The 18,484-nt window shown below is 46.2% G+C and overlaps 1 long non-coding RNA gene across 1 annotated transcript; it reads right to left on the bottom strand.

Moving 5' to 3' along the window:
- Window positions 1–12,285: 12,285 nt before the first annotated feature.
- LOC113885475 lies at window positions 12,286–16,791 on the bottom strand. Its single transcript, XR_003509225.1, has 3 exons — window positions 16,691–16,791; window positions 12,698–12,804; window positions 12,286–12,358 (listed from the first exon to the last, which is right to left on the bottom strand). It is a non-coding gene; the product is annotated as an uncharacterized LOC113885475 (long non-coding RNA).
- Between the last annotated feature and the right edge of the window lie 1,693 nt (window positions 16,792–18,484).

The raw sequence follows: 18,484 nt of genomic DNA, 5'->3' as shown, positions 1-18,484 counted from the left end.
GGAACCGCTTTTCCCCCAGGCTGGGAAACGCAGCTGACAGGAGGCAAGGCAAGTGAGCCTCCTGCAGGGAAAAAGAGGTCTTACTGTCCCGGGAGGAGCAGACTGCCAGAGTGTGTGAGACCTGACTGGTGCCTTACTGGCCTCAGCTCCGCCATTGCATGTTCATCCGAACTAGGACCCAGGCCTACTTGGAGAAGGGTTTGGGTGCGGATTTCTACAAACTGCCAAGGGATACAACAATGAGAACTCTCTTAGAGGTAAGGGAGAGCATTGTATGGATTCTCAAGCTGTTTTCTGAACGACAGCTTCAAAGCTGCACAGAGACAATCAGGCTCTCTGTGCCCCTATGTTGGGTACACAGCTTCACACACAGAGGTGTCCCCGTAGAAGCCAAGAACGTTCCTTACAGACTGAGGTTCACTAGAGCTCTGCTAGAGAGCAAAGACTTGTCCATGTGGTTTTGCCTTCCCCTTTGCCTGTGGGTCTCCGGGCTAGGTCCCAGCTCCGTGGAAACAGCCCCTGAGAAAAGATATCCGAGAACTGCTTTTCCCCCAGGCTGGGAAGCAGAGTTTGCAGGAGACGGGACAAGAAAATCTCCTTAGGGGAAGAAGAGGCAGCCAACCGGCCTGTGTTTGGAAGCCTCTATTTGGAAGGAATGGGTTAGCTTTTCCCAAAGGAGACCTCCAGATCTGCTCAGAAGATGGAAATACCAGAGACAGGGTCGAGGTTCTTGAATGCCCTTTGGCAGCCTTGCAAAGACAATCCTAGATTCTAGCGTTATTGTCCCTGAAGAAGCGGGCTTCGGGGATATGTCAGACTTGACTGGCAACTTACTGGCCTTAGCTCAGCTATTGCATTTCCATTCAAACTAGGACAAGGGCCTACTTAGTGAAGTGTAAGGGTCTGCTTCTTTCCAAACTGCCAAGGGCTACAGCAATGAGACCTCTGTCAAGATGAGGGAGGCGTAAGCGGATGGATTCTCAAGCAGCTTCTTTGAAACAAAGCATCAGCACCCCACGGAGAGAGTCAGGCTCCCTGTGCCCCTATGTTGGGTGTGTAGCTTCACACACAGAAGTGTCTCTATAGGAGCCAAGAATGTTCGTGGCAGATGAGGTTCACTAGAGCTCTCCTACAGAGCATAGACCTCTCCATGTGGTTTGTCTTCCCCTGTGAGTTGGGTCCCCGATCTCCTCCCCAGCTCCAGGGAAACAGCCCCTGATAAAAGATCTCCAGGAACTGCATTTCCCCCAGGCTGGGAAACACAGTTCATAGGAGGCAAGGCAAGCGAGCCTCCTGCAGGGAAAAAGAGGCCTTACTTACTCAAGGAGGAGCAGGCTGCCAGAGTGTGTGAGACCTGACTGGTGCCTTGCTGGCCTCAGCTCCGCCATCGCATGTTCATCTGAACTAGGACCCAAGGGTACTTGGAGAAGGTGTTGGGTGCGGATTTCTACAAACTGCCAAGGGCTACAGCAATGAGAACTCTCTCAGCGGTAAGGGAGAGCATTGTATGGATTTTCAAGCTGTTTTCTGAACGACAGTGTCAAAGCTGCACAGAGACAATCAGGCTCTCTGTGCCCCTATATTGGGTATGCAGCTTCACACACAGAGGTGTCCCCGTAGGAACCAAGAACGTTCCTCACAGACTGAGGTTAACTAGAGCTCTGCTAGAGAGCAAAGACTTGTCTATGTGGTTTTGCCTTCCCCTATGCGTGTGGGTCTCCGGGTTCAGCCCCAACTCCGTGGAAATAGCCCCTGAAAAATGATATCCAAGAACCGCTTTCCCCCCAGGCTGGGAAGCTGAGTTCGCAGGAGGAAGAACAAGCAATCCTTTGGGCAAGTAGAGGCAGACAACCGGCCTGTGTTTGGAAGCTTCTATTTGGAAGGAATGGGTTAGAGTTTCCCAAAGGAGACCTCCAGATTTGCTCAGAAGACGGAAATTCCAGAGGCAGGGTCGAGGTTCCTGACTGCCCTTTGGCAGCCTTGCAAAGACATTCCCAGATTCTAGCATTATTGTTCATGAAGGAGCAGGCTTCGGGAATATGTGACTTGACTGCACCTTACTGGCCTCAGCTCAGCTATTGCCTTTCCTTTCAGACTAGGACAAGGGCCTACTTGGTGAAGGGTAAGGGTCTGCTTCTTTCCAAACTGTCAAGGGCTACAGCAATGAGACCTCTGTCCAGGCAAGGGAAGCCTAAGCGGATGGATTCTCAAGTAGGTGCTTTGCCACAAAGCATCAACACCCCACGGAAAGAGTCAGGCTCCCTGTGCCCCTATGTTGGGTGTGTAGTTTCACACACAGAGGTGTCTCTATAGGAGCCAAGAATGTTCGTGACAGATGAGGTTCACGAGATCTCTCCTACAGAGCATAGACCTCTCCATGTGGTTTTGTCTTCCCCTGTGAGTTGGGTCCCTGATCTCCTCCCCAGCTCTAGGGAAACAGCCCCTGAAAAAAGATCTCCAGGAACCGCATTTCCCTCAAGCTGGGAAACGCAGTACACGGAGGCAGGCAGTGAGCCTCCTCCAGGGAAAAAGAGGCCTTACTGTCCACGGAGGAGCAGGCTGCCAGAATGTGCAAGACCTGACTGGTGCCTTACTGGCCTCAGCTCCGCCATTGCATGTTCATCCGAACTAGGACCCAGGCCTACTTGGAGAAGGGTTTGGGTGCGGATTTCTACAAACTGCCAAAGGCTACAGCAATGAGAACTCTCTCAGCGGTAAGGGAGAGCATTGTATGGATTCTCAAGCTGTTTTCTGAACGACAGCTTCAAAGCTGCACAGAGACAATCAGGCTCTCTGTGCCCCTATGTTGGGTACACAGCTTCACACACAGAGGTGTCCCCGTAGAAGCCAAGAACGTTCCTTACAGACTGAGGTTCACTAGAGCTCTGCTAGAGAGCAAAGACTTGTCCATGTGGTTTTGCCTTCCCCTTTGCCTGTGGGTCTCCGGGCTAGGTCCCAGCTCCGTGGAAACAGCCCCTGAGAAAAGATATCCGAGAACTGCTTTTCCCCCAGGCTGGGAAGCAGAGTTCGCAGGAGACGGGACAAGAAAATCTCTTTAGGGGAAGAAGAGGCAGCCAACCGGCCTGTGTTTGGAAGCCTCTATTTGGAAGGAATGGGTTAGCTTTTCCCAAAGGAGACCTCCAGATCTGCTCAGAAGACGGAAATTCCAGAGGCAGGGTCGAGGTTCCTGACTGCCCTTTGGCAGCCTTGCAAAGACATTCCCAGATTCTAGCGTTATTGTCCATGAAGGAGCAGGCTTTGGGAACATGTCTGACTTGACTGGCAGCTTACTGACTCAGCTCAGCTATTGCCTTTCCATTCAAACTAGGACAAAGGCCTACATGGTGAAGGGTAAGGGTCTACTTCTTTCCAAACTGAATGGGCTAAGCAATGAGACCTCCGTCAAGGCGAGGGAAGCGTAAGCGGATGGATTCTCAAGCAGATGCTTTGCCACAAAGCATCAACACCCCACGGAGAGAGTCAGGCTCCCTGTGCCCCTATGTTGGGCGTGTAGCTTCGCACACAGAGGTGTCTCTATAGGAGCCAAGAATGTTCCTGACAGATGAGGTTCACTAGAGCTCTCCTACCGAGCATAGACCTGTCCATGTGGTTTTGCCTTCTGCTGTGAGTTGGGTTCCCGAGGTCCGCCCCAGCTCTGGGAAAACAGCCCCTGAGAAAAGATCTCCAGGAATCGCATTTCCCCCAGGCTGGGAAGCGGAGTTCACAGGAGTCGGGACAAGGAAGCCTCCTTCGGGCAAGAAGAGGCAGCAAACCGGCCTGTGTTTGGAAGCCTCTATTTGAAAGGAATGGGTTACCTTCTCCAAAAGGAGACCTCCAGATCTGCTCAGAAGACGGAAATTCCAGAGGGAGGGTCGAGGTAACTGACTGCCCTTTGCCAGCCTTGCAAAGATATTCCTAGATCCTAGCGTTATTGTCCATGAAGGAGCAGGCTTCGGGAACATGTCTGACATGACTGGTGCCTTACTGACTCAGCTCAGCTATCGCCTTTCCGTTCATTCTAGGATAAAGGCGTACTTGATGAAGGGTAAGGGTCTGCTTCTTTCCAAACTGCCAGGGGCTACAGCAATGAGACCTCTGTCAGAGGTAAGGGAAGACAAAGTGGATGGATTCTCAAGGCCTTGCTTGGCCACAATGCTTCAGCACCCCACAGAGAGAATCAGGCTCCCTGTGCCGCTATGCTGGGTATGTAGGTTCACAAAGAGGTGTCTCCATAGCAGCCAGGAATGTTCCAGACAGATGAGCTTCACGAGAGCTCTCCTACAGAGCATAGACCTCTCCATTTGGTCTTGTCTTCCCCTGTGAGTTGGGTTCCCGATCTCCTCCCCAGCTCTAGGGAAACAGTCCCTGAGAAAAGATCTCCAAGAACAGCATTTCCCTCAAGCTGGGAAACGCAGTTCACGGAGGCAGGCAGCGAGCCTCCTGCAGAGAAAAAGAGGCCTTACTGTCCACGAAGGAGCAGGCGGCCAGAGCGTGTGAGACATGACTGGTGCCTTTCTGGCCTCAGTTCTTCTATGGCCTTTGTATTGGAACTAGTACCTAGGCCTAATTGGAGAAGGGTTTGGGTGCGGATTTCTACAAACTGTCACGTGCTACAGCAATGAGAATTCTCTCAGAGGTAAGGGAGAGCATTGTATGGATTCTCAAGCTGTTGCTTGAACGATAGCTTCAAAGCTGCATGGAGAGAATAAGGCTCTCTGCGCCAGTATGTTGGGTACGCAGCTTCACACACAGAGGTGTCCCCGTAGGAGCCAAGAGCTTTCCTGACACACTGAGCTTTACTAGATCTCTCCTAGAGAGCAAAGTCTTGTCCATATGGTTTTGTCTTCCCCCTGCATGTGGGTCTCCGGGCTCGGCCCCAACTCCATGGAAACAGCCAATGAGAAAAGATCTCCAAGAACCCTTTTCCCCCAGGCTGGGAAGCGGGGTTTGCAGGAGGCGGGACAAGTAAGCCTCCTTCAGGCAAGAAGAGGCAGTAAACCGGCCTGTGTTTGGAAGCCTCTATTTGGAAGAAATGGGTTAGCTTCTCCCAAAGGACACCTCCAGATCTTCTCAGGAGACGGAAATTCCAGAGGTAGGGTCGAGGATCCTGACTGCCCTTTGTCAGCCTTGCAAAGACATTCCTAGATTCTAGCGTTATTGTCCATGAAGGGGCAGGCTTCGGGAACATGTCTGACTTGACTGGCGCCTTACTGACCTCAGCTCAGCTATTGCCTTTCCATTCAAACTAGGACAAAGGCCTACTTTGTGAAGGGTAAGGGCCTACTTCTTTCCAAACTGCCATGGTCTACAGCAATGAGACCTCTGTCAAGGCGAGGGAAGCGTAAGCGGATGGATTCTCAAGCAGGTGCTTTGCCACAAAGCATCAGCACCCCACGGAGAGAATCAGGCTCCATGTGCCCGCATGTTGGGTGTGTAGCTTCACACACAGAGGTGTCTCTTTAGGAGCCAAGAATGTACCTGACAGATGAGGTTCACTAGAGCTCTCCTACAGAGCATAGACCTGTCCATGTGGTTTTGCCTTCCCGTGACAGTTGGGTCCCCGAGATCCACCCCAGCTCCGGAGAAACAGCCCCTGAGAAAAGGTCTCTAGGAACCGCTTTTTCTCCAGGCTGGGAAACGCAGTTGGCAGGAGGCAAGGCAAGCGAGCCTCCTGCAGGGTAAAAGAGGTCTTATTTTCCCTGGAGGAGCAGGCTGCCAGAGTGTGTGAGACCTGACTGGTGCCTTACTGGCTTCAGGTCCGCCATTGCATGTTCATCCGAACTAGGACCCAGGTCTACTTGGAGAAGGGTTTGGGTGCAGATTTCTACAAACTGCCAAGGGCTACAGCAATGAGAACTCTCTCAGCGGTAAGAGAGAGCATTGTATGGATTCTCAAGCTGTTGTTTGAATGACTGCTTCAAAGCTGCACAGAGAGAGTCATGCTGTCTGTGCCCCTATTTGACTATGCAGCTTCACACACAGAGTTTGGCTCTGTTGGAGCTAGAAATGTTCCTGATAGACTCAGGTTCACTAAAGCTGTCCTGCAGAGCAAAGAAATTGGATGTGGTTTTGCCTTCCCTTGTCAGTATGGGTCCCCTAGCTTGGCCCCAGCTCCAGGGAAACAGCCTCTGAAAAAATTATTCAAATAACTGATTTTCCACCAGGCTGTTAAGCAGAATTCGCAGGTTGCAAGGAAAGGAAGCCTGCTTCGTGGAAGAAGAGGCAGCCAACCGGCCTGTGTTAGGAAGCCTGTATTTGGAAGGAACGGGTTATCTTCTACAACGGGAGAACCTCAGATCTGCTCAGGGGACTGAAAAACCGGAGTCAGGGTCGAAGTTCTCCCCTGTCCTTTGCGCGCCTTGCAAAGACATTCCTAGCTTCTAGCGTTAGTGTCCATGAAATAGCAGGCTGCGGGAGCATGTGATAAATGACTGGCACCTTTCTGTCCTCAGCTCCGCTATTGCCTTTCTATTGGAACTAGAACCCAGGCCTACTTTAAGAGGGGTTAGGGTCCAGTGTTTCCAAACTGCCAAGGGCTACAGCATTGCGAGCTCTGTCAGAGGTAAGAAAAGAGCAATTGGTTGGATTCTCCAGCTGTTGCTTGGCCGCACAGCTTCCGCACCGCATGGAGAGCATGAAGCTCCTTGTGGCCCTATTTTGGGTATGCAGCAACACGCAGACAGAGTGTCTGTGTTCGCACCAAAAATTTCCTGACACACTTAGGTACATTAGATCTCTCCTACAGAGCAAAGATGTGTGGATGTGGTTTTGCCTTTCCCTATGAGTTTGGGTCCCTTACCTCGGCCCCAGCCCTGGGGAAACAGCCCCTGAGAAAATACTTACAATAAGTGGTTGGTCCATCAGCTGGGAAGTGAAGTTCACAGATGCGGGTAAATGAAGCCTCCCTTGTGGAAGCAGAGGCAGCCAACTGGTGTGTGTTTGCAAGCATGTATTTGGAAGGAACGGGTTAGCTTCTACAATGGGAGACGTCCAGATCTGCTCAGAGGACTGAAACTCAGAGTCAGGGCTGAGCTCAGTGTCAGTGCCGAGCATCTCGCATGCCATTTGTGAACCTTGTAATGACATTCCTAGGTTATAGTGGCATTGCCCATGAAGGAGCAGGCTGTGGCACTGTGTCAGACATGTTTCGGCGCATTACTCTGATCAGCTCCACTATTTCCTTTCATGTACATTTTGGTCTCTAGGCCCGGTATCGAGGGGCGCACACAGGGTGTTTTCCCACAGGATGCAAAAATGTTCCAGACAGTCCTATGCTCACTAGCTGTTGCTAGGTCACACATTATGCTATACTTATTGCTACAGTAAAAACACTATTGAAGCGCTAATTAATTTCTTTTTCTTTTTATTTGCAATGCTAGTGATAGAACCAAAGGCTGACATCTGTATCAAACAGGGGAAACGTAAAGGAAACTAAACAATTTTATGTAATCACATTGCCATGATCCTATACAGTAAAATGGAAATTCAAAGGACATGATTTTTCTGAATGCAGGAGACTCCGGTTTCATTCCTGGGTCGGGAAGATTCCCTGGAGAAGTAACAGACAACCCACTCCCAGTATTCTAGCCTAGAGAATGCCATGGACTGTATAGTCCGTGGGGTCACAAAGAATCAGGCACCACTGAGCCATTTTCACTTTCACATGCGGATATTATTAAATAAAAAATGTGGTAACGGATCTAGAACCTTTGGCAATCTAACGAATGAATAATATAAATATGAATAATCAACTTTGTCCTTCATGGTGATTACCGTCTGGTATTTGCTTTGAGAGCAGTTGAACTCCTCATTGTTAAAGAGAAATAATCCTTTCCTCTCTGAAACATTTGTGAACCATTCAGTTGGGTGTGGTGAATAAAATACTTAAGGATCTAATACATAAAAATGCAATAGGCAAAGTACATTATTTTTTGCTCCTTTTCTCACAGGGTGGAATATTTTGTATTTGCCCTGATTTTGTGTCTTGACTTCATGTACCATTGTATAGTGACATTTTTAGTTGAAATACAGTAGGACTAAAAATATTGATATAATACTAATAAATCATGTTGGTATGTGTGGTTGTCACATGGGATTCACAGGAGAATTAAATTCACAGTTGTCAATGTAAAGGATTCATGCTATTTAGCTTCTTCATGAATCTATACTACGAAGGAAGAGCTTTTCACAACATATTTCACTGAGGGAACTACAAGGATGATAGGCGTAATACTATGTGTCAACTCATGGATTTCAAAGCATTGCTCACAATACAGATCTGCTTTTCAACATCAGGGTTCTTTCAGTGTCCTTGAACAGCATTTGTTTTTCAGTTCAGTTCAGTTCAGTTCAGTTGCTCGGTCTTTGTGACCCCCATTGAACCACAGCACGCCAGGCCTCCCTGTCCATCACCGACTCCCAGACTTTACCCAAACTCGTGACCATTGGGTCGCTGGTGCCATCTAACCATCTCATCCGCTGTCATCCCCTTCTCCTCCTGTCTTCAATCTTTCCCAACATCAGGGTCATTTCAAATGAGTCAGCTCTCCAAAAACTGGAGTTTCAGCTTCAACATCAGTCCTTCCGATGAACACCCAGAACGGATTTCCTTTAGGATGGACTGGTTGGACTTCCTTGCAGTCCAAGGGACTGCCAAGAGTCTTATCCAACACCACAGTTCAAAAGCATCCATTCTTCTGCGCTCAGCTTTCTTTATAGTTCACCTATATATTCTGTATACAGAAGAAAAACACTCATGAGTATAAAACTTGTTCACATAAAATGAGTGTATGAATTGTTATCTTCCCGACCCAGGGATCAAACCCACATCACTTCCATATCCTGCACTCATAGGCAGATTATTTACTGATTGTGCCACCTAGGAATTGATATACATTTGAAGAACCACTGCCATCAGCTTCTCCTGTTAATGACCAAAGTAGGAGAAAGAACACTGGCAGAAGTACCGTAAGCATATTATTTAGTCAAGGAACTGTTGTTTTGCTGGGTACTCCACTTATTACTGGAACAAGTCAGTTCCTCCATTGATGGTGGGTATACCTGAAAAATTCTTACAAATTCATGGAATGTGATGTCTATATGATCAATGTGTTCATCTTATGCTACTGCTTCAGGTAGACCTGCTTCAGTATGAAGGACTGCACTTAAAGGGATACATACTATTCCAGCTCAAGCAACAGATACTGAAGTGCAGATCACTGTCCTTTGTTGAACAGCGTCAGCAGTTTCTCAACATATGTAACATGGCAGAGCAAGCCTTGGGATGCAACTCTGAAAACAGGCTAGGCCTTCTTTTTCCCAAGCCCTGCAATAAAATACAAATCCAAAAAAGAAAAATAGCAATGGTTTTGTCAGAACTTCCTCACTTTTTCTTTCTGAATGGCAGGAAGCAGACACTGAGGCCAGATGACTGCAGGATTTAATTATGAGCTAACATTGGGTGGGGTGGAAGCTCATCACTCTAGGAAGAATGTGGCTCGATTAAACCATTTGACTTTCATTCACTTCATGTACATAGAGTTCCATAATCCTTCATTAAGGAAATCAGTAAGTTCAACTTCCTTACACCTTCACCATCTCTTGATTTACACGAATGCCAATTCCTAGTCCAGCACTTATTTATACAATGAGTGCTACAGGTAGTAATAGTGCATAAATGATGATGAGCAATGACAGGAAGTTTATTTCTTCTCTGTTTGACTTCTCTATTTTTGTACAACCAAGCAGTGAAATATACTTACGGATGTGAATATTTTAGTGGCGTGTAGAAATACACAGTGTTGGCACAATACTTATCATGGTATTGTGTCTCTTTCATATATTCCTTTGGAGATTCTGTTCCATTATACATTATCATAAGATACTCAATACAGTTTCCGAAACTATAGAGTAGATCCTTGTGGTTTCTTTCATACATAGTACTATGTAGTTGTTAATAATTCAAACAAAAACTGGTACACAAATATTCATAGCGACCTTATTCACAATAGCCCAAAGGTAGAATCCATTCAAGTGTCCATCGGTGGGTGAATGAATATGCAACACAGGGTATATTCAAAAGCTTGAACAGTATTCTACCATACAAAAAGATAAACTGAAATGGTTCTGCCACTGTGCAAGACACTACAGAAATTACTCCAAAACTAACACATGGGACAAACAGATATTTCGATTCTAATTCATGCTATGTACCCAAAAGGTTTGGAAAAGGGGGCTGAAAAAAATGCATATTTCTGCACGCATACTCACAACAGCATGATTCACACTGGCCAACAAACAGAGGCAATCTAAATGTCCATGGACAGCCAATTCCATAAACAAACTGTGGTAGACACACAATGGAATCTGATTTGGCCCTTCAAAGTCGGTAATTCTGACAATGCTACAATGAGGACGAACCTTATGGTCATTATATTAAGTGAAATAAACCAGACCAAAAACGGAGAAACGTTCTGTGATTCCACTAGTATGAGATATCCAAACAAATCAAATCCAAAGCCAGAAAAATAGAAAGTAATTCCCAGGGATCGAAGACAGTTCATGTTTCACAGAACCCGCCCAGTTTCCCTTGGGGAAACTGACTTCTCATGACATCTCCAAAACCAATTATACAAATAATTGGAAGCCATATCCAGTCAAATGAGTGTAGTCAAAATTTTACAATGTATACCAACCTCACTCAAACTTCTCAACAGACAAAAGGCAAAATTGTATCTATGGTACCTCAGCTTTGCTTAAAACTGTATCTACGGTACCTTAGCTCTGCTTATGAATTTTAACAACAACAACGACAACAAAAACACACACTAAAGTCTATCCAAAAAAGGACATAAAAATTATAACATGAACTTTAAAAAATTATAAATTTAAACTGTGAAAAACCTTATTCACAAAACTTAAACGCAAGCCACAGAAAAATATATTGACAAAATACATATACGATAAAGGATCGTACTCCGAATATACCAAAACATCTGGAACAAACAACCTCATTAAAAGTGTATAAATCTGAACTCCTGGCCAAAGAAAAGATACAGATAGTAAATCAGCATATCAAAAATACTCAAAATCATATATCATTAGGAAATTAGAAACTAAAACATCAGTGAAGTAGCACTGCACACCTATTAGATCCAGTAAGCTCAAAAAAGGGGGAGGGGGTGCAGGGTTTCTCTGGTGGCTCAGTGGTAAAGAATCTGCGTGACGATGCAAGACACTCAAGTTCGATCCCTTACCCAGGAAGATCCCACATGCCAGAGAAATTTAGCTGGAGTTTTCTACAGCTAAACAAGGCTCACCTGTGACCTGAACACTACACGCCTAGCACTTACTAAACAGCTTTGAAAAAGTGTCCAGACAAAAAGTATCACACAATTCTACACAGCTCTACTTCTAACAGCTAAAAACTTTCAAATATCAGGATGTCTTCGGGCGATGACTGTGTAAGCAATTTGGGATAAATCCACAGTGAAGGGGAGCAAATGCTACCCCAAAATATACCTCTTCAGCATGAGAATTAGTTGGACCTAATTAACTTTCTTTTTTTTTTTTTAAGAGGACAAATGCTCATCTCTGAAACCCAAGTTCAAGACGGCTCTTCTGTGAGTCACATTTACAAGAGAAGTCTCATTTCAAAGGAATCCTCGGTATATACCAGATAGAAGGATGAGAGTCTTGTGAAACTCTTTTTTTTTTTTTTTTTATCAAGAGGGAACCCTAAGATGTAAATCTGTACAGTGACCATATCCTTCCTTTCCTTTCATTTTATTTTTTAAATATATATATATATATATTTGTACTTGGCTGCACCAGATCGACCTTCGTTGAGGCCAGCCAGATATTTAGCTAAAGCATGCCAACTCTTCATTGTGGCATGGGAGATCTAGTTCTCGGATAAGGGATTGAACCTTAGCCACCTTCTTTGGGAGTGTCCAGTCTTAGCTACTGGACCACCAGGAAGCCCCTGATTTGGTTTTAGATGAAGGTGGTATCTAAGGTGATATCTTGGGCCATTTCAGTCACTGACTCAGTTTCCTGAGTTTCTTCAAAGCATGCACGAGGTACACATATTAAACCGGTTTGCAAAACAAGGAAAGGTAGTTCATACTACAACACTGTATGCTTACAAATATCTAAATGGTAAATGGCATGTTATTTATTTTTAATTACTATGGAGAAAAAAAGGAATGCAAGATTCACACATTTTATAACATGAATAAACATTAAAACCATCTTTAGTGAAAAATATCCATATAGAAAAGGCCACGCAGATCCCATATTCACCATCTGCTTTAAGTCCATCAAGTTTGTCCAAATCAATGAACATCTCAGTAACATTCTAAAAAAAAAAAAAAAAAAGGAAGAAAAGATATATTCATACAATTGAACAATTGCTGAAACAGAACTGGGGCTGTGGATTACATTATACCGTAGAAACCATATGATGTTCTGATTTTGGAGATTATATGCAGGTTCTGCAGGAGAATCCACCCATTTTGGATAAAACACATAGAGTGTTTTAGATGATGTGGCAAATGCGAGCACTTTTTCCCTTTGCTAGGAGTTTTCTGTACATTTTACCCAGAATGGAAATTATGTTTCAAAACAAACAAGTCAATACCATAAATGAAAATCAGATTAGACAGGCATGAAAATTTTCTATAGAGTTCAGACTTACCCAGGCGAAGTTCAAGGGAAGCTGTGATGCTCCACTGTCCTTGAAGGAGTCCACATGGAATGAAGAAGTACTGTGGGCAGTCTACTAGTAACCACCATGCCTTGGGTCTGCGGGACAAACAGATTTTGCAAGTAAAATGTTCCCCATAACTTCACAAAAAGTTTTTAGACTACATTCAGTAAAGTTGAATAATTTCCGATCAATTTACAATCATAGAAACTACTACAACTTACAATCCCAATCAATATGTAAAAATCACTTGCGTTTCTATAGCCTAATAACAAACAGAAATAAACATTAAGAAAATCCCACTTATAATTGCACCCAAAAGAATAAAACATCTAGCAACAGACTTAATCAAGGACATAAAAGACTAGTAGTCAGAAAACCAGAAAGCACTGAAAAAGAAACCAAAGAAAACACAAATAAACAGAAAACGACACCACGCTAAAACACTGGAACAATGAGGAATTCAAATGTCCATTCCAAGCAAAGCCATCAACAAATACACTGACTGCAATCACAAAATGATATGCAATGGCCATTTTCATAGAAAAGAAATACTCCTACTAGTAGACTGCTAATATTGAACACGACCTTAAAGGGCCAAGAAGACTCTGAGAGAGAAGAACACAGCTGGAGGCATCTTCCTCTCTGACTTCAAACTACATCATGGCCCTGTAGTAACCACCACAGTGAGGAACTGGCAGGAACACAGACACATGGACTCCAGGAAAGAAGAGAGAGCCCAGGAATGAACCCACATGGAACATGGTCAGTTCATGAAAATCAAACCAGGAATGAGCCAAGAGGAAAGGACAGTCTTCTGAAGAAACAGGGACAGGAAAACTGGCCACCTACTCGGAAGAACATCCGTGAAGGTCATCCTCTAGGCCATCGAACAGAAATCGAACTGATCGAACTGAAAACCCGCCATTTGCACATGGAGCTCTCCTCACCACCCCCCACCCCCCGAGTGCTCTGAGATGGACCTCTGGTCAGCGCTCAGCTGGACACAGGAAACGTCTACTTCGTCCTCATTTTCCCCTCTTGCAGCGCCTCCTTGCTGGCGGGCACTGAGGCAACCCTGTTCCTCTCAGCCGGGACGCAGCCCCGTGACCCCAGAGCCCGAGCCCTGAGGGCCCTGAGGAGACAAAGCTCCCGCCAGGGAAGAGTGGGCAGCCCTGCACTCACAGACCTCAGAAGGCTCACCCACAAGCAGCTCTGCTGTGAGCACTCAGACTGGAAGCCCAAACTGAAATGGAGCACAATGGCTCCATGACCCTCCTCAAAACATGGCTAAGGAACAGTCAGAGCCTGGATGGAACGCAGCCATAAAAAGGAACAATTTGAGTCCGTTCTAAGGAAGGGGATGAACCGAGAGTGTATTAAACAGGCAAGTCAGTCAGAAAGAGAAAAACATGGAATCGAGAAGGATGGGTCTGACGAATTTGTTCACATAGCAGCACCGGAGATGCAGACATAGAGGACAGACTTACGGACCAGGGTGGGGAACAAGAGGGAGAGGGTGACATGAATGGAGAGAGCAGCATGGATGCATGTACACCAACATTTGTAAATAGACAACCAGTGGGAATTTGCTGTTATGACTCAGGGAACTCAAACTGGGGCTCTGTAATAACCTAGAGAGGTGGGGATTGATGGGATGATGGAGGGAGATTCCAGAGCGAGGGGATACACGTACACCTATGGTTCGTTCGTGTGGATGTATGACAAATCAAACCGATATTGTAAAGCAGTGATCAATCAACTAGAAATAAATAACTGTTTATAAAAAAAAATGAAATGAACAGAAGCACAAACTTTGCAACTAACACCGGAATTCCTTTTAAAAAACTATATAATTTGAGAAAACAACAAAAGATCTACATGACCTTTGGTCTGGTGATGAGTTCTAACACACACAAAAAAGCCAACTTACCAAATTAGGAATGTACATTATTTCAAACATTGACTTTTACAATTTCATACATTTACTCTGTGAAGGACCTTATTCCAGAGAACCAAAAGGCACTCTGTTAAATGAACCAGTGACCACCCATCCTTGCCAGGCAACAGAGAAGAGAAAACACTTGCAGGAGTCATCTTAAAACAGGAGGTCCTGGTAAGGAACAAGGAACTAACAAGCTCCCACCAACCAGGATTCTGGAGAGGTCAACAAGAGGTCAACAAGAGATGGGAGACTGCAGTCCAGAGGTCCTAGCAACTTCCATCTAGCAACAAAGACCCAGCATAGTCAAAACGAATTCAATGTTACAAAAAATAAATAAATAAAAGGACAGAATTTCTTTGAACACATGACTGAGATTAGGGGTGAGGCAGTACATATATGTGCCAGGATAATCTTAAAGTATGAGAAAGTAAAAGACAACTATCAAGCTGTCCAAAGTGATAAAAATGAATGATTACACAGTTTTATCTGTATACACTAGCATATAATAATCTGAAAAGGAATTAAAAAAATTCCCTTTCAATAATGTCAACATGAATAAAGTACTTTGGCATGGATATAATGAGGATGACAAGACTGGCACACTGGAAATTATACACCATGGCTGAAAAATATCCTGAATACATGGACAGATATTCCATAGCGATGGAAAGACTTAAGATGGCAATACCATGGAATGCATCTTCAATCTGAAATGAAGATTTGATATGACTTAATCGCTCAGAGCTTTTGTGTCATCAAGTGTTATTAAAGTATAAAAGAGATAGAGAAAGCTGCTGACATAGACTTGCGGCGGGGTGGCGGGGGGCATAAGAGTACCCCCTGCTGGTCTTTAGCCAGATATTATACAGGCACTTGCAGTCTGCTAAGGAAAGAAAGGCACTGTCTCAGGGAATGGCACCAGGCCCTTCACCCACGACATGCATTGAGATAACATTGGCAGCAGGTGAGTCATCCCGGGCCAAAAAATGATTGACATGAATCTTGAAGAAAGGCAGTATTCCAGGCAAATATATCATTTCCTTAACATAGATTAGGAGAACAAAGTAGGAGGAAAACATACTGTTTTGTTCAAATCACTTCTGAGCCTTTTGGGGGAACCGACCTGAAGCCAGAGTCTAGCGGAAATACATAGGATACTAACATCGCTTAAGACAAAGATTTCCTTAGGAAAAAATGCATTGCTTAGCTCAAGGTTTGTCTGGGAAATTCTTACACATCAGGAGATGGCTCCGAGCTGGGTTTCCGCACACAAGAACATCCATGCAAAGGACAAGCCTGCACAGCTCTGTGCCCATCTGCCCCCCTACAGCCCGCAGCATTTCCAAGTGACCTCCTAAGGCCTTTGCCAAACTACAGGGGCACCTCTGGGTTTCCTGTTTCCCTCACTTCCAACACTTTTCTTAAAAAAAACAAAACAACAAAACCCAACACACTTCTTCATAGAATGCCACAGTGGAAGGAAAACAGGCCTTCAATAGTTAGACCTCCATTTGCAAAACACTTGGAGCTTGGTTTTGTTTTGTTTTGTTTTAATTAAACCACCACATAATTTAAAATTTTCACACGTTCTAATTATTCAGTTCCAAAATACCAAACTTTTATTGCACAAGGTCCCCATGAAAAGACCCACACAGCAGGACAGCCACAGATTCTGCCATGAAAGGGCAGCAAGGTGCCCTCCCTCCTTCTTTTCTGCCTGGGCGGCCACCAGGTTTTTAAACCCATGCACCCTACTAAGTTTCTAGGGTGCAATTCGTGCACCCTTCCCTTTCCCATCCCAGCAGGTGGTCAAGGGCCCACTGGCCTACAAAGTGCCAGAAGCAGGGCTGGGCCAGCTGGCCAGAGTTCAGGGTTCTGTCCCTTGGACTTCCAGCAGACACTACGCTGCTTGGGACAACCTCGCGGCTCTGAGCTTTCAGCAAAGGGGTGGAGCGGTAAAGGCCTTGACCGCAAAGGCTTGGGGAGCTCCGAGAATGGAATACGTGGTTCCCTGCTCCACGCAGTCCCAGTTCCCTTACCTGTGGTCCGCACCCCTCCACTGCGCCCACTGGATGCCGATCCTTGGGGACCCAGGAGCGCACGAAATGGGCGTTCCCAGCTGCAGTGGGGACCCCCGAGAGCACACCTGGGAACCCCTCCCCCACCCCTGCCAGGAGCCGACCCCCACCCCGCGCCGCCTGGGTTTGCCCTGCCCCTGTGGTGCTCCCGGTGCCTTCCCAGCCACAGTGGGGACCCCCGAGAGCACAACTGGCACCGACCCCCATCCACAGTGATCGGAATCTCGACCCGCGCAGCCTGGGTTTGCCCCGCCCCGGGTGCGCTCCCAGCTCATTTCCAGCCGCAGTGGCGACCTGCGAGAGCACAACTGGGATGCCCGCCCCCACTCCTCCATGACCGGACCCCCGACCTGCACCGCCCGGGTTCACCCCGCCCCTGGTGAGCTCCTGGTGCCTTCCCAGCAGCAGTGGTGAACCCCGAGAGCACAACTGGGACCGCCCCCCACCCCTCCTCCATGACCGGATTCCCGACCCGCGCCGCCCGGGTTCACCCCGCCCTGGGTGCGCTCCCGGCGCATTTCCAGCAGCAGTGGTGACCCCCGAGAGCACAAATGGGACCCCCCCACCCCGCCCCGACTGGAACCCCGACCCGCGCCGCCTGTGTCCGCCCGGCCCCTGGCGCGCTCCCAGTGTGCTCCCCACCTTCACCACAGGCTCCTGGTGAGCCCCACCCCCATGCCCGGTTCCAGGAGAGGCACTCTGACCTCGCTACTGCCGCCAGGTGAAACAGGAGGACAATAAACCCACCCCCACAGAGACAATCCAAGCTGTCTATGATTTAGGGATAAAACGATGACTACAGAAAGAAAGATGACCTGACCTAGGAGGGCCATGATATTCTATAGATCCAGACAAACTTGGTTACCAAGGAAACTTTTTTTCTTGGACCCCAGAAAGCTGGTTCTTTCCATATGCAATTACAAACAATGGGCTTGTTACTAAAGCCTGCCTCACCGCCACCCCCCAACCCCCCAGGAAAATGGCTCAAAGAAATACTTTAAATCTCAGGTGGAAAACTGCAAGATCTCTTGTCTGTCTGTCTGGATTTATGTATGTCTCACTGTGAGCCTTGTGGTTTTTGATAATATTGCTCAAGTTCTGAGTTCTTATTTAAATGGTCTCCAGAAAGGGAAGCCCTTACATATCAAACTGTTGGAAATACAAAAAAACATTGACCTACATGAATGTCAGAGTCCCGTGAACTGGGAAATAGTCAATATTAAATATCTAGTATTTTTGTTTTCGCTACTCTACTCTAGACATGTCTAAGAGTCTTCACGACCCAGATAATAATGATGGTGTGATCACTGACCTAGAGCCAGACATCCTGGAACGTGAAGTCAAGTAGGTCTTAGAAGGCATCACTACAAACAAAGCTAGTGGAGGTGATGGAATTCCAGTTAAACTATTTCAAATCCTGAAAGATGATGCTGTGAAAGTGCTGCACTCAATATGCCAGCAAATTTGGAAAACTCAGCAGTGGCCACAGGACTGGAAAAGGGCAGTTTTCATTCCAATCCCAAAGAAAGGCAATGCCAAAGAATGCCCAAACGACCTCACAGTTGCACTCATCTCACATGCTAGTAAAGTCATGCTCAAAATTCTGCAAGCCAGGCTTCAGCAATACGTGAACTGTGAACTCCCTGATGTTCAAGCTGGTTTTAGAAAAGGCAGAGGAACCAGAGATCAAATTGCCAACATCCGCTGGATCATGGAAAAAACAAGAAAGTTCGAGAAAAACATCTATTTCTGCTT

The sequence above is a fragment of the Bos indicus x Bos taurus genome, chromosome 28 (assembly GCF_003369695.1).
Source record: "Bos indicus x Bos taurus breed Angus x Brahman F1 hybrid chromosome 28, Bos_hybrid_MaternalHap_v2.0, whole genome shotgun sequence".
Taxonomy (NCBI): Eukaryota; Metazoa; Chordata; class Mammalia; order Artiodactyla; family Bovidae; genus Bos; species Bos indicus x Bos taurus.
Note: the sequence above shows the minus strand (reverse complement) of the source record. Positions and strands in the feature narration are given on the sequence as shown.